The sequence below is a fragment of the Camelus dromedarius genome, chromosome X (assembly GCF_036321535.1).
Source record: "Camelus dromedarius isolate mCamDro1 chromosome X, mCamDro1.pat, whole genome shotgun sequence".
Classification (NCBI taxonomy): domain Eukaryota; kingdom Metazoa; phylum Chordata; class Mammalia; order Artiodactyla; family Camelidae; genus Camelus; species Camelus dromedarius.
This window is the reverse complement of record NC_087472.1, coordinates 113,227,535-113,241,756: the sequence shown is the minus strand read 5'-3', so window position 1 is coordinate 113,241,756 and position 14,222 is coordinate 113,227,535. Positions and strand designations below refer to the sequence as shown.

Here is a 14,222-nt window from a genome sequence, read left to right as displayed (position 1 = left end):
TGGCGAAATGAATAAAGACAGTTATTTTAGACATTTGATGGAACCTGGCAGCTTCGGCCGTCCGCCATCCACGTGAGGAATGGAACGTGTTTGAGTCGCCGGACCCGAAGACCGCGGGGGTTGATCAGCAGAGGTCGACGTGAATGTATCGTTTTACGAAACCATCGGCCATCGCCTGATGACCCCGGTGAGCGTCGGTCCCATCTCCGCTACGGCGGACAAGTGGGACAAGGAGGGATAAACAGGGAGAGCTTTCTGAAGATGTGATCTTGTATTCAAAAACACGTTGTGTTTCACTCCGTTTTGCTCAGAGTGGTTTCAATTTTTCGCTCTGATATCAAACCCGACAGCTGCCTACTCTTCAAATTGAACTTCGTGGTCTCTGCCAGACGAGCCATTATTTCACTCAACCCCGTCAAGACCCTAATAGGTACGTGGTGACCACTTTCCCAGTGGACATTGCCCTCACGTCCTTCTCACATCAACGGCAGAGCGGATTCAAATCTGGGTGTCTAGACGCCTAACCTGGGCTTCTTCCAACAGGATGCTGCCCCGACCACAAGCCTCTCTTCGTCCAGAAGACTCTCCTTTGAGGGGTCCCGCCCTGCACTACTTAAAATAGACAAGAAATGCTGACTCATCCGATATAAGACACAAACACATATACATGCATATAAACCAATGCATGTACTGAATTCCAGGGGTGGACATGACAACTGACCCCAAACTGGGAGGCTAAAACCCACAGACATCCATCCTCCCCCGTCCTGGAGACCAGGCGTCTGAGGTCAAGGTGTCCCAGGGCCGCGCTCCCTCCAGAGGCTCCAGGGGAGGGTCCTCCCTGCCTCTTCCAGCTTCTGGGGGCTCCAGGCGTCCATCCCTGGGCTGGTGGCCGCCTCCCTCCCGTCTCTGCCTCCGTCTCCACGTGGCGTCTCCTCTGTGTCTGTGTGTCTCCTCTTCTGTTTCTTCTAAGGACACTGTCCTTGGATGCAGGGCCACCTCCTCCAGGAGGACCTCCTCTCAGACCCTTCATGTCATCAGTCGGCAGAGACTCCATTTCCAGATCACATTCCATCATAAGTACCAGCAGTTAGAATACGGACTTTTGTGAGATGCCATTCAAATCACTACTATATATATATATACACATATATATACATATATATATACACACACACACATATATTACATATAGACGTATATTGTATCTGCATATATATATTTACACACACACAATATAATATGTACACAGAATAAATCAATAAATATATATTTCATATATACTTTTTTGCTGAAAACATTTTCAGGGACATTTTATATCCAATAGTTGTGGTAAGCATGAACTGGGCATCTGGATCTTTTCATCTGAACTCTATATGTGTCGATGTGTGACTGTTACAAATAAAATGATAAAGGAGTTTAGCTGCAATGAACATAATTCTACCTTTTGTAGAAAATGAACATTAAGCCATTGCTAAGCTTTGTTTTGCTACTGTATGTTCACATTTTGCAGGAAATAGGACTTTTTTGGGTCTCAAGCATCCATCACCATCCCCAACGCTCCACAATGCAACCTAATACCTTTCACTCCAGGACACACTTAGAACAGGATGATGGTTAATTTTATGTGTCACATTGGCTATGCTGCGGCATCCAGTTTTTTCATCTACTCCTAGTTTAGATGTGGCTGTAAAGGCTTTTTTTTTTTAAATTTTAAGATGAGATGAACATTTAAATCAGTAGAAGTTAAGTAAAGCTGACTGCTCTCCCTAATGGAGGTGGGCCACATCTAATCAGTTGAAGGATTTAAGAGAAAAAGACTGAGGTTCCCTTGGGAAGAGGAACTCTTGACTCCAGATGCTCTTCAGACTCAAATGACAGCATTAACTCTTCCCTGGGTCTCAACTTGCTGGTCTCAGCCTAAAGATTCTGAACTTGCCCATCTGTACAATCATGTTAGTCAAATCCTTAAAATTATCTGTCTGTCTGTCTATTTATCTATCTACCTATCTATTTATCTACCTATCTATCTATCCACCCATTATCTCTCTCTCCACCCATTCATCCAACCATCTATCCATTTATCTATTCATCCATCACCCTCCTGTGTCTGTCTCTCTATCCATCCATTCATCCATCCATCCCATCAATCTATCCATGCATCCATCCATTCTACCTACCTATCTATCTACCTATCTACTTATCTACCTATCTATCTATCCACCCATTATCTCTCTCTCCACCCATTCATCCAACCATCTATACATTCATTTATTCATCCATCTACCCTCCTCTATCTATCCATTCGTCCATTCAACCATACAACTAATCTGTCTATCCATCCGTCCATCCATCTATATATCCATCTTAACTATCTATCTTTCTATCCATCCATCTTGTCTATCTATCTATCGATCTATCCATCCATCCATCCATCCATCTATCCATCCATCTATATATCCATCTTATCTATCTATCTATCTCTCTCTGCAGACCAGAGACAGTGCCTGCAGCGGTCTGTAAATCGAGGTTCTGCTTCTCCTCTTCTCTCCGCTATTCTTACCCGTAAGTGACAGCCCTCCCTGCCTCTCTCTGACTCGCCTGGGGGAGGGGGCACCGAGGAAGGGCAGCCAGGCTGTGAAGCTTTAGAGGAAAACAGAATCGGTGGCAGGCAATAATAACCTCATTGATTAGCAGGATGGTCTCAGGACCAGCTGCCAGATGTGCCTTCAGGGGCCAGACCTCCCTCTTCTGAAGATCAATGGAGAAAAATCCACCTGCACTGACCCCACATTAGCTCCTCTCCCCAGGGACCCGGGGGAAGGGGGTAGCAACGTGTGACCCACTGCCCCCAAAGCCCTCCCTCCCCGCCAGCCGCGGGCCACCAGGCTTCCTGGGGTAACGCGTTCCTACTTAGACACTTTAACCTCGGGAGAAATGAAAATGACCTGAGTGCCAGTGTGGAGCCCTTGAACAAGGACAAAATTCAGTCAATAAACTCCAAAGGCAGATGCATTTTTCTCTCTGAACAGGAGCCGGGAGCTCGATGAGCCCTGGCGGGACGGGGCTCGGTGGCTGGAAACGTTCTGCAGAGGGAGACTTCGTTACAGCTGAGGTCACCGCCACCTGCACGCCCGCCCGTGCCCGCAACGAATTCTCGCCGCGCAAGAGCAGCTTTGCCTGCACGATTCTGCACATATTTTGGGGTTTCTGTTCTTCTGAGTGTTCCTTAGTGATGCACGATGTTATCTGCGTCTTGACCCATTTCTTGCCCCGTGAATCCTTCACTGTCATCATTCTTAGGGGTCACGGGAAGGAGGAGAAACAGAGTGTCTTCTCTCTGCTCTGCAACAGAAAGCTCCCTCATTTCCCCTGCAGATCGCCAACCACAGGACCAGGTGGCTGCATCACTCAGTTCCTTTCAGGCAGTCTCTGCCCTGGAATGTTCCTCGGGGAGGTCACCTGGACACAGACTCTGAGATGGAGATGATGCCGTATGGATGATGCAGGCAGGACCGCACCTGAGGACACCTGGGGAGGGAGATGCAGGACTGGCCCAGGGTGAAGCCGGGTGCTGGTACAACAATTGCGTCTGGGCATCTATCCCGTGGGAAGCGCGGGCGCTGGGACAGCCTGCAGGGGAGGCAAGCTGCACCCGCCCCACCGGACCAGGTGAGGCCTGGAGCCAGGGTGGGAGGAGCCCATAGACCAGGGGAAGTTCCTGGTCTGGGGACACGCAGCTCTGAGCCTGCAGGGGTCCATGCTTCCCGCACTGGACACCTCTATTCTACAGGAACGGGACTGGGCACCCAGAAGTGCACGTCTGCAAACGGTGGCACGTGGGCCAAGTCCGGCCCACGCTTGCTTGTGTAAATAAAGCGTTATTGGGAGGGATAAATTTGGGAGTTTGAGATTTGCAAATGTTAGCTACTATATATAAAAACAGATTAAAACAAAACAAATTTCTTCTGTACAGCACAGGGAACTACATTCAATATGCTGTAATAACCTTTAATGAAAGAGAATATGAAAATGAATATTATATGTATGTTGGAAAAAAGACGCCGAGACATTCAACCTCTTCCTACGCTGTGGTTTAATTTTTATTGCTGCCATGACGGGCTTCTATTTTTCAAGAAAACCAAGTGACGTGAGTGCTGTCGAACATGATTGGATAGGATTGTGTGCAAAAAAACCCCCACAAAACCCACTCGCTGAGGTTCTGTTTTCTCATCTGTGAAATGGGTACAAGGACACCTTTCTCCCAAGATGCTTATGTGTATCAGGAAAGAACACACGTGTAAAGGCCGACCGCTTTCAGGCACCGATCGGGCAGACGACTGACGGAGGCTCTTTTTTGGGGGTTCAATCAGAAAATTAACTTTCTTTGCAGATCGCGGGGCTCGGGTTTCTCCATATTTACAAAAGTATGACAATCTGGTCTCCCAGGGACATCAAATGGGAATTCGGGGCCACCACAGAATTTTCGCTTCCTCTTCTCTCCTTTCCCTTGAATGGCCTCCGTTCAGTGTTGACCAAGAGGCTTTCTGCTGCTTTTATGCCAACGTTTGGGTCGTCGCTGGGAAGTGGGGCAAACAAAACGTTTCTGTTCTTCCGAGGGCGTAAACAGGATTAGGGAGGGAAAGGTAGCCTTTGGGTTTCCCTAAATGGTATTTACGGGTGAGAAACGGATGACCCTGGGGCTGGGGACTTGGGGCCACCAGGAGACAGGCACACATGGTTTATGTGACACGCGTCCGGCTGCGGGTACCAGAGCCGGGACGAAACCGACACGCGTGAAGGATGCAGAAGCCAGACAGAAAAGCCGGCAACCAAGACAGTCAGCTCAGCTCATCAGCATCCGCCTCGAACTAGCCTCATGGCTCTGAAACTGGTTTAGAAAACTGGAGGGTGTTTTCGGGGTCCCTCTGCTCCGTGCCCCCGGGGATTGCACAGCGGGTTCCGGTGCCTTCCTGACACGCATAGCCCCGCTCTGTCCTTCTGCACCCACTCTTTCTCCTGCAAGGACCCCTCCCTTCGAGACTGCAGGCAACAGTCCTCAGAGAACACATTCACTTCTTATCTCAAAGTCTCAGCCGAGCTCCTGACCCTGGAAACTGTCGGCTGGGTCCACACCCCATGTTCTACCGTTGTCAGTGGCGTTTCTCTCCCAAGCGGATTTCAAAGCTGCCTTCATCTGCACATGGGTGCTGAATGTTCCCCTCTGTGTCCGTCCTCTGTCTCCAACCCCTGCCTCAGGGCCTTTGCACATCCTGTCCCTCCCCATGCATGGAGCATGCTGCACCCCAGGTACACGCAGGACCCACTCACTCCCTTCAGGGGGTCTTTGCTTCAATGTCACCCCCCTCTGATCCTCTACTGACACTCTCCATCAGCTTCATTCCTAACCTGGTTCACCTTTCTCCCGGGTTCTCCCCAGTCTCTGTGTTCCTGTCTATACAGACATTCAGATGCATGTACGTACATGAATTTACATCTGTCTAGTATCTATCTATCTATCTATCTATCTATCTATCTATCTATCTATCTACCTACCTACCTATTTAACCATCCATCCATCTATCTATCCATCTATCTATCTATCTATCTATCCATCCATCCATCCATCCATCCATCCACCTACCTACCTACCTATGACAGTGGTTAGAAACTGAGGAGGACTCTGCCCCCAGGGGACTCTCATCAAGGCTTGGGGACATTTCTGGTTGTCACCACTGGGGAAGGGGAAGCTACTGGCATGTGGTGGGTGGAGACCAGGGACCCAGCTCCACACCCCACAGTGCACAGGACGCCCCCCATCAGAGAGTCCTCCAACCCCAGTGTCAGTAGCACCGGGGATGAGAAGCCCTGTCTGCAAGATGAGGGCTTCTTAAAAGACTAAATTCTTGACGTTTTGAGGGACGTCTCCCTGCTGAAGCCCCAGGCTCCAGAACAGAATCATCTGTGAATCAGCCTCTGTGTCCCCGGGGAAGGGTTTGTTTCCGGGCAAGTGGGGCCCATGGTCACGTCTCACCCAGCAGCGTCCTTGCAGGACCCAGAGCTTTTACAAAAATCCACAGTTTAAAAATTCATCTTGCGGATGAGCTCAGAATCTAAAAAGTCTCTGCTCCCTGGCTTTGAGAGGAAGATGAGAGAGAAAGACATTTCAAGTGGCCCGCTCACGCCCTGGCCCGGGCTGCCCTTACGCAAGAGATCTCAATGCAGAAAATCAGGAGGGGAAGCCAGGATAGGGCGCTGGACGTCCACAGGTGGACGGCAGGACTGTGTCCAGAGCTGCCGTGTCAAAATTCCACCCTTCTCCCTCACATTAAGTGAGACATTTTTTTCCCCTTTCTCTTTGCTGCAGTTCATCCCTCACACTGACAAACACAGAGACCCACAATGACTTGCAGAATTTCCAAAGGACGGAGTTCGCACCTCCACCCGGAGGGGGAGCCGGCTCGGAGCATCAATTACTAATGTGCTCTGCAGGGCAGCCCTGGGGCCAGAGGGGTTCTGAACGCTCTGCGTCTGTGCCCTTGGCAGGGGAGCTAACCCCAGCCCCCGACGCCGTCCCCACTCTGAGACGTCAGGCACTTTAAAGTAAGAAGCGATGGCTCCCCTAGAAGGGAACTAAATTAATTTCCAAGGGACCGGTGGAGAGCACGGTGCAGCTGGCATTCGGTGGGTAGGAATCTGAAATGAGCAGGCAAGGAGGAGAGAAGGGATGGATTGTGGAGAGCGAGGGAGCAAGGGAGGGAGGGAGGGAGGACCAGTCCTGCAAGGGAGGAGCCGACCCGGCAGAGAAGACCAGTTTGCAACGGTTGCCGGCTCCAATAAAGGAAGGACGGAGCTGCCTTTTGCATGCTGACTGCTCTCAACGCTGCGCTGCAGAGCTCGGGAAATTACAGGCCACATCCAGCGTCTGTTCTCCGTCCTCAGCAGGCACAGGGTCAGTGAATCCTGGGGACTGTCACCCATCACCCCGAGCTCAGTGTCCCCCCCACCAAACCACGGACATGTCCTGTCCTACGGTCCTGGAGCTGAGACGTCTGCTACGGCTCTCACGGGGCCAAAATCGAGGTGTCGGCAGGACTGGGGACAACCAGTTTCCTTGCGTCTTTCGGCTTCTGGAGCTGCATCCTTCTGTTCCCTTGTTTGTCTGACTTCCTCCTCCGGGGCCAGCAGGGCACCTACCGCCTTCAAATCTCTGTCCGGTCACCGTGTTACGTCGTATCTGTCTGACTCCCCCGCCTCCCTCTTCTCAAGGCCTTTATGATACTATGGGTCCCACGGGGAAAGTCCACCGTCCTCTCCTTTTCTACCTCAAGACCCATCACCGCATCACACCTGCAGAGTCCCTTCGGCCACGGCCAGGCACCTGGCCAGAGGTGCCGGGGTTGGGACGGGGACATCTTCGGGAGGCCGTTTTCCAGCCCGTGCCCGGCCGCCCCGCCGCCCGCCCGCCGGCCTTCCGCGCTTTCCGCGGCTCGTGCTGCCGAACGGCGGTTTCGGGAAACTTAAAAACAGGGCGGTTGGACAAACACGCCGTGAGGCTGGGTCCAGGATTTAAATGAACAAACAAACAAAAACCTCATTCGCGAGGGAACGTGTATGGTGTTGAGCCCAGTGCGAGGCCGGCTGGAGGGGTCGGAAAGCGCGGAGTCACAATCCTGGGGAAGAAACGTCAGACCCGGAGCGGGCGGGGTCGTACGGGGCCGCGAACCCATCCCTTCGGGGTCCTCTGTTCTCAGCGGCAAACAGCATTTACAACTTCTCCATCGTCCACAAGTTATGCCGTGGTCTTGCCTACAGCTGGCTCCTTAACAGTGACCATTTCAATCACACTTTCAACTTTACAGTATAAAAAAAAAAATAACCCAAACATCCAACAGTTTCTTTCATACATTTTTCTGCAAGCTGAATGCCAGAAACATTCTCAGAGCCAAACTATAAATGACACTTTTGCACTAGGCATGGGAAGACAGCAACCAACATTTTAAAGGTTTTAAATGCACTGATTGCAATTGCTGACGGTCAAACGTCCGCCCCAGGCGGTTTGGTTTGACGGCACTGAGGTGTGACACTGAAAAGGATTAAAAAAAAAAACCCCAAAGCCCCCCAAAACTCAAGGTTGTTCCGCACGGCACAGGGAACAGTGACCTGTACTGAAAAAGAATCTGGAAAGGAATCTATGTCTGTATTTGCATGACTGAAGCATGATGCTGGGCACCAGAAACTGACACATCGTAACTAATTCTACGTGAACATAAAAAAAGTATTCATTTTAAGCAAATGAATACTTTTATTAACATTGTAAAACTTTCCCCCCTTTATTTCCACCATTTGTATATTGCTTTTGCCTCCTTTTTTTTTTTTTTTTTTTCCGGCCTCATTTCCACGGTGAGTACGATTCTTGTGAAGAACGTATGTCATGCCCCATCTGGTTACAGAAGAGCAGCCCCAGAGATTCTCAGTAGGTGACGTGGTTCCTGCACCGAGATGCCGGGAACGAGCTTTCTGGTGAACTGTCTTAGAAGGAAGCGGGGAGGGCTGCCTGGAGAGCGGCCAGGAAGCTGCCGGACCAGAGGGAAAGCAGGGTCCTGGGGATGCCCCAGCCTGGGTCCTGCTGCCCACACCTTGGCGCTGCCTGGACGCTGCTCAGAGCCTGTCCTTCTGCCGCTCAGAGGGACCGTGCTGCTGTGCATTTGAGAGCTGATTCAGGACCGTGATGGACCCTAATTCTGCATCGCCTGGTCTGTGTGTGAGTGATGGTCACCTGGCCTGTCCTGGGGGCAGGAGGAGGTAATGACAAGGAGCGGGGGATTCTGCCGAGGCCGCCTGCCCGGCTGGAGATGGGCTCGGCCTCGGAGACAGGAGAGGCTCCCCAGACATGATGGGGGTGGGGCGTCCAGACGCTGGGGGACCCCTGCTGGTGACACCTGTTCCATCCCCCTCAGATGGTCCTGAGGGACCCTGCTCACCTCTGCAGGATGTCACCATGCACGCACAGGAAGGGAACCTAGGAATGGCACCCAGGCAATGTTTCATTAACAACTGGCTTCTTTCTTTTCTTTGTATTAGGTTATAGCCATTAAAAAAAAATTACATCTAGTGATTTTTCTTTTAATGGACGTGAAATTCACATTATATAAAATTAAGTAAACAGTTCAGTGGCATTTCATGGGTTTGTAATGTTGTGGAAGCATCACCGCCATCTAGTTTCAGAACATTGTCACCATGTCCCCGAAGGAGACCCCCGTCCCCAAGAGTAGTCACGCCCCCTCCCCGTCCTGCAGCCCCTGGAACCACGAACCCTCTTTCTGTGTCTGTGGATTGGCCTGTTCTGGGCGTTTCCTGTCAAAGCAGTCAGACCCCATGTGTCCTTCTGTGTCTGCGTCTCTCGCCGCACATCATGTTGACTTAGAACGTATATGAAAATTACTGAAAATATTCACTAGAAGGCACTCTCTTAAATAAAACAGATTCAAATTAACACCACAACGAGATGTCACAACACACCTATTCGAATTGCTAGGCCTAAAACACTGATATTATCAGGTGCCGGTGAGGACGTGGGGCAGCTGGAAGTCCCACGTGTTGTCGGTGGGGATGCAAAACGGTGCGTCCTCTCTGGAAAAAAGTCTGGCTGTTTCTTTTTTTATTGAAGTGGCCACTTCTTTTTTTTTAATTAAAAAAAATTTTTATCTCAGAGACGGAAAAACGTGGGTTCACACAACAACCTGCACGGAAGTGTGGACAGCAGCATTCTGCGTCAGTCTCCCCCAAACGGAAACCACTGTGTGTCAGTGGGGAAAGGGTCAACCACTGTGGTGCATGCAGACAGCGGAATATTACTCAGCAAAAAAAAGGGGAAGAAGCCACCGTCCCATGCAACGATTCAGCTGAAATGCAGACACATGTGGCTGAGTGACGGAAGGCAATTTCAAAGACCTCACGTATGTGATACTTTTCCGGAAAAGCCAAGGACAGAGAACACAGACCAGCAGCTGCCAGGGATGAGGCCTGGAGGGAGGGTCTGACTGCGAAGAAAGGAACAGGATGAGGGATTCTGCGACGGGATGGAGATGTTCTGAATCCCGTCAGGGGCGGTGGTTCCACAAACCTGTACCTGAGTGAAGATGCATATGACGGAACTCCAAAATAAGACTGACTGCACTATTGCACGTAAAATGTTGAAAAGACCTCGCTGGGTTTGAAAAGTTGAAAACAGAATCATCCTGTGATGCAACCAGCCTGCATCTGGGTATTTACCCCAAAGGAGTGAAAGCAGGGAGGTATTCTCAGCGTGTTATTTATAAGAGGTGGAAGCAACCCGAGTGTCCATCTATAGATAGATGGATGGATAAGCAGAATGGAGTCTGGCCATGCAGTGGAATATTATTCAGCCATGAAAAAGGAAGGAAGGTCTGACACAGGCTGCAATGGGGATGGACCTTGAGGACAGGACACTGAGTGAGAGAAGCCACACATAAAAGAGGACAAATCTTGTAGGATTCCACTCACAGGAGGTCCCCAGAGGAGTCAAATTCAGAGAGAAAGAAAGTGGGAGGGTGGGGGCCAGGGCCTGGGGAGGGGGGTGGATGGTCAGTGTTTAACAGGGACAGAGATTCAGTTTGGGAAGATGATGGTGGGGATGGTCGCACAGTAGTGTGAACATCCTTAAGGCCACTGAACTCTGCATTTAGAAATGGTTACATTGAAACAAGTTCATCCTGTGGAGCACAGGAAACCATATTCAATATCTTATAGTAACTTACGGTTAAAAAGAATATGAAAAGAAATACATGCATGCTCCTATGTGACGGAAGCACTGTGCTGTGCGCCAGAAACTGCAGCAACATCGTAAACGGACTCTGCTTCAATAAAAACATGTATGCAAGATAAATAAGTAAACAAAAAGACAGATGGTAAAAAAAAAAAGGTTCAATGGTACATTGCATATTTTTTTAAGCACAATTAATTTTTCTTTTAATTTAAAAGATTTGTAGGTGAAAACCCTTCCTTCGAAGACAGCACGAAAAATCACCCATCGGGTTAGGGGAAAACAATACATTGCCTTCTAGGTCATGCCTTTAAAATGTTTGTTTCCCAGGGAACTAAGTAACCCGGCTGTGGGATGCTGGTTGCCGAACAGGAGAAAAGACTTCGCTGGCCTGGGTGGGGGGTGCGTGGTACTAACCCTGAGAGCCTGTGGGCACAGCAAACACCCAGCATATGTAGCTCTGTCTGTCTGTCTGTCTCTCCCACAAGAGCCCAGAGCTTCAGAGCTGAGCTGAGAGGGGTCCCGAGACATCGCGAATCCAGGGACGCCCAGCGTGTCACTGCCACGGGCGCGGCCTGGATACTTGCCTCGACCTCCTTAAATCGCCACCCCTGGGGCTGGGCGCCGTCTCAGGGCGCAGACTGCGTCTCCGGGACGGGGCGCGCAGGCCGAGCTTGCAGGAGCAGGTGCCCAGCCCCACGCACACCTGCCGGCTTCTCCGCGGCAACCCGGACCCTTACTAAGAGCTCTGAGGCCGGGACCCCGGGGCCCTGCCCCGGGAAAAGTGAACAGCAGTGCTCCCGGGCTGGGGTGGGTCTTAGCGGCATTTTTTTTTTTTTTCCTTTAGGTCTGGAACAGACTGGTAACTCACGTGGCATTTTAATGTGCACTCCAGCCCTGCGCCTGTAAAATCTAGTGCGTATACTTTGACCAGTTTAGTCTTTGCAGTGGCCCAGAGGTTCCCCAAAGGGAGAGATCCTGACCCCCAGGAGACAATGTCTGGGGCATTTCTGGCTGTCACCGCTGTGGGGCGGTTATTGGCATGTGGTGGGTGGAGAGCAGGGACGCAGCCCCACCGTGCACAGGACGCCCCCATCAGAGTCCTCCAGCCCCAGTGTCAATCCAGCCCCGAAGCGGAATACCTGGGGTAGCCAGTACCTCATTCCATATAAATTACGCATTTACACCCACACATATATCTATGTTCATGAATCGAATGCTAGGAAAACCCAAGGTCTGCGGCGACCGGCCACGAGGTCCCGTCCTGACCTCACGCCGGTGACGGACAGACTCCTGAGACCCATCCAGTCTCTCGCTGGACATACCGGGCTCCACCCACCGCTGCTTCAAGTAGAGAGTGGCCACATGTCCTGCCTGGAGGTGCTTTTGGCCATTTTCCTCGGGGGATAATCCTGCGTCTCTCCCGTAACCAGGCGCCGTTTCTCCTAAGACCCGAGGCTCGTCCAGAACGCAAGCCGTGTGCGCCTGGCGGCTTCAGGAGCCCCCTGAACCCCCCGGGACCGCCTTGGAACTCACTCCGGCCCCGGGAAGCGCGCAGCATCATTTACGCAGCGCCTCCGAGGTCCCGGCGAGCCCAGGAAATCCACTGTCGTATTTCACCCGCCTGGGGACTTGTAAAAACTTCTGCAGGAAGAATTTCAAAAGTGGCAGAAAATGCCAGAACGCCGTTGGCTCTGTTCCTCTGCTTTCTGAAGGTTGCTGGAATCTTTCCTGTTTCTTCTTCCCCCTCCTTGCCCTTCAGAGACCGGGAGACGGCGTTCTCAGAGCAAGCAGGGCTTCTGCTACAAGCGGGCATTTACTCTTGCTCGCTTCTGCCAGTGGCGCCCGGAGGCCCAAAGTAAATAAATAAATAGAAAGTGCATGTGCCTGTGGCCACTGACGCACGGATCCCCGGTCCAGTGGTCGCGGAGGGAGGGTCAGCTTTCCACCAGAGGCCACGCTCTGCTGCCGTGAACGGATCCCCTCTAGCATCTTTGTAAGGGAGGCCGTGCCCTTGAAGACGGGAGCTGTGTCTTGCTTCCTGGGGCCTTAATTCTCCCTGAAAATCAGTGACCTGATTCTGCAGGGCTTGACGGACAAGACGCGCCTCCCCGAGCGTGTCCGGAGAGCGTCATTCAAAGCATCAGGTGTTGAAACGGCACATGCGGACGTGTTGCCTGCATGGTCTCGTGGATGGGGACATGGGAGACCAAAGTCGGGGCAGGGCTGGTGGGGGGGACACCTGGTTTCCAGGACGCACAGACGGCTTAATGGGATGACGCTGCAAATGTCCTGGCATGAAGCAGGCGCTTCCCAGGTGGCAGACGCGCCCCCTATCTTATTTCCCAGTCTCTTTTGAAAAGAAAACAAACGCTCGTATTCATTACTTTTGATCGGATTGAACCAAGAAACAAATTAACTTGAGAGCTGTCAGCCAAATGCTCTGACAGGATTTAACACCCAGAAAGCCCACCGTGGGGGGCTTCCTGCCCCAGCGTCAAGCACTCAGTTTAGGCAGACGGGAGCTGTTCATGGAAACGGAGGATGGTGATCACAGTCTGTCAGAATCCAGGGAATGAGGCTTGTCAACATGGTCGCTGCTGGGATCGAAGGCCCTGAAAACACGCCCTTCTAGTCCTGTTGGGAATCTCGGCTCCGGAAAGCTGTCCCCAGGGGAAAAATCCTCATGCAGCACGTATGTGTGAAGCAGAGATGAGAGCAGAGGTTCTGCCCCACCAGGCAGTTGGGTCCAGTTCAAAGCAACACACATGAATGCCCAGTGTGGGGGGCTGAGCAGAAAACACAGCCTTGCTCAGACATGCTCCATGTCTGCTTCCTAACAGACGCTTTATTTTATGCAATGTAGCGTGGATCAATATGCCATTCCTTTTTCATGGCCGAATAATATTCCACTGCAGGTGTGATGCAGGTTACCACATTTGTCTGGCCCCCTCTACTTTCCTTAAAATGAAATCATGGATGCTACTACTTACAGACAGATGTAGTAAAAGCCACGTAGTGTCCACATAATGCAATTTACCATAAAATGACACTCCTTTGAACATGTTAATGCTTGGACCTCCACCCATCCCTGGAGAGGGTGAGAAGGTAAGACGCTTGACCCTGGATACTGGGATCCCCCAAGAAGAGGCCGGATGCAAAAAAAGAAGGTGCCACCCAGTAAGCTGGTAACTCAAATGCCACGAGCTGCTGCTCGCCATGAGACTTCCCCAAACGGTGAATATCCCAGCCGATTTTTTATTAATGCGATGGTTGCTTTGCCTGGAAATTCACTGTCCCGCCTTAATGCATGAACAGACTTGAGTCCTAGGCTACGGCTAGCTGCAAACGGGATTTTCCTCAACGTGGGAACTGAGAGCTGGACGCTAAGAAGTCATGAGAGGGTGTGGGAGGAGTCTCCACGGGGGTCCCTTGT

The 14,222-nt window shown here is 51.3% G+C and overlaps 1 protein-coding gene across 4 annotated transcripts in view; it reads right to left on the bottom strand.

Annotated features, from left to right (window-relative positions):
- The window catches only part of LOC105097381 (dehydrogenase/reductase SDR family member on chromosome X), a 225,620-nt gene that overhangs the window by 77,860 nt on the left and 133,538 nt on the right, over window positions 1-14,222 (bottom strand). The gene's annotated exons all lie outside the window — the stretch shown is intronic.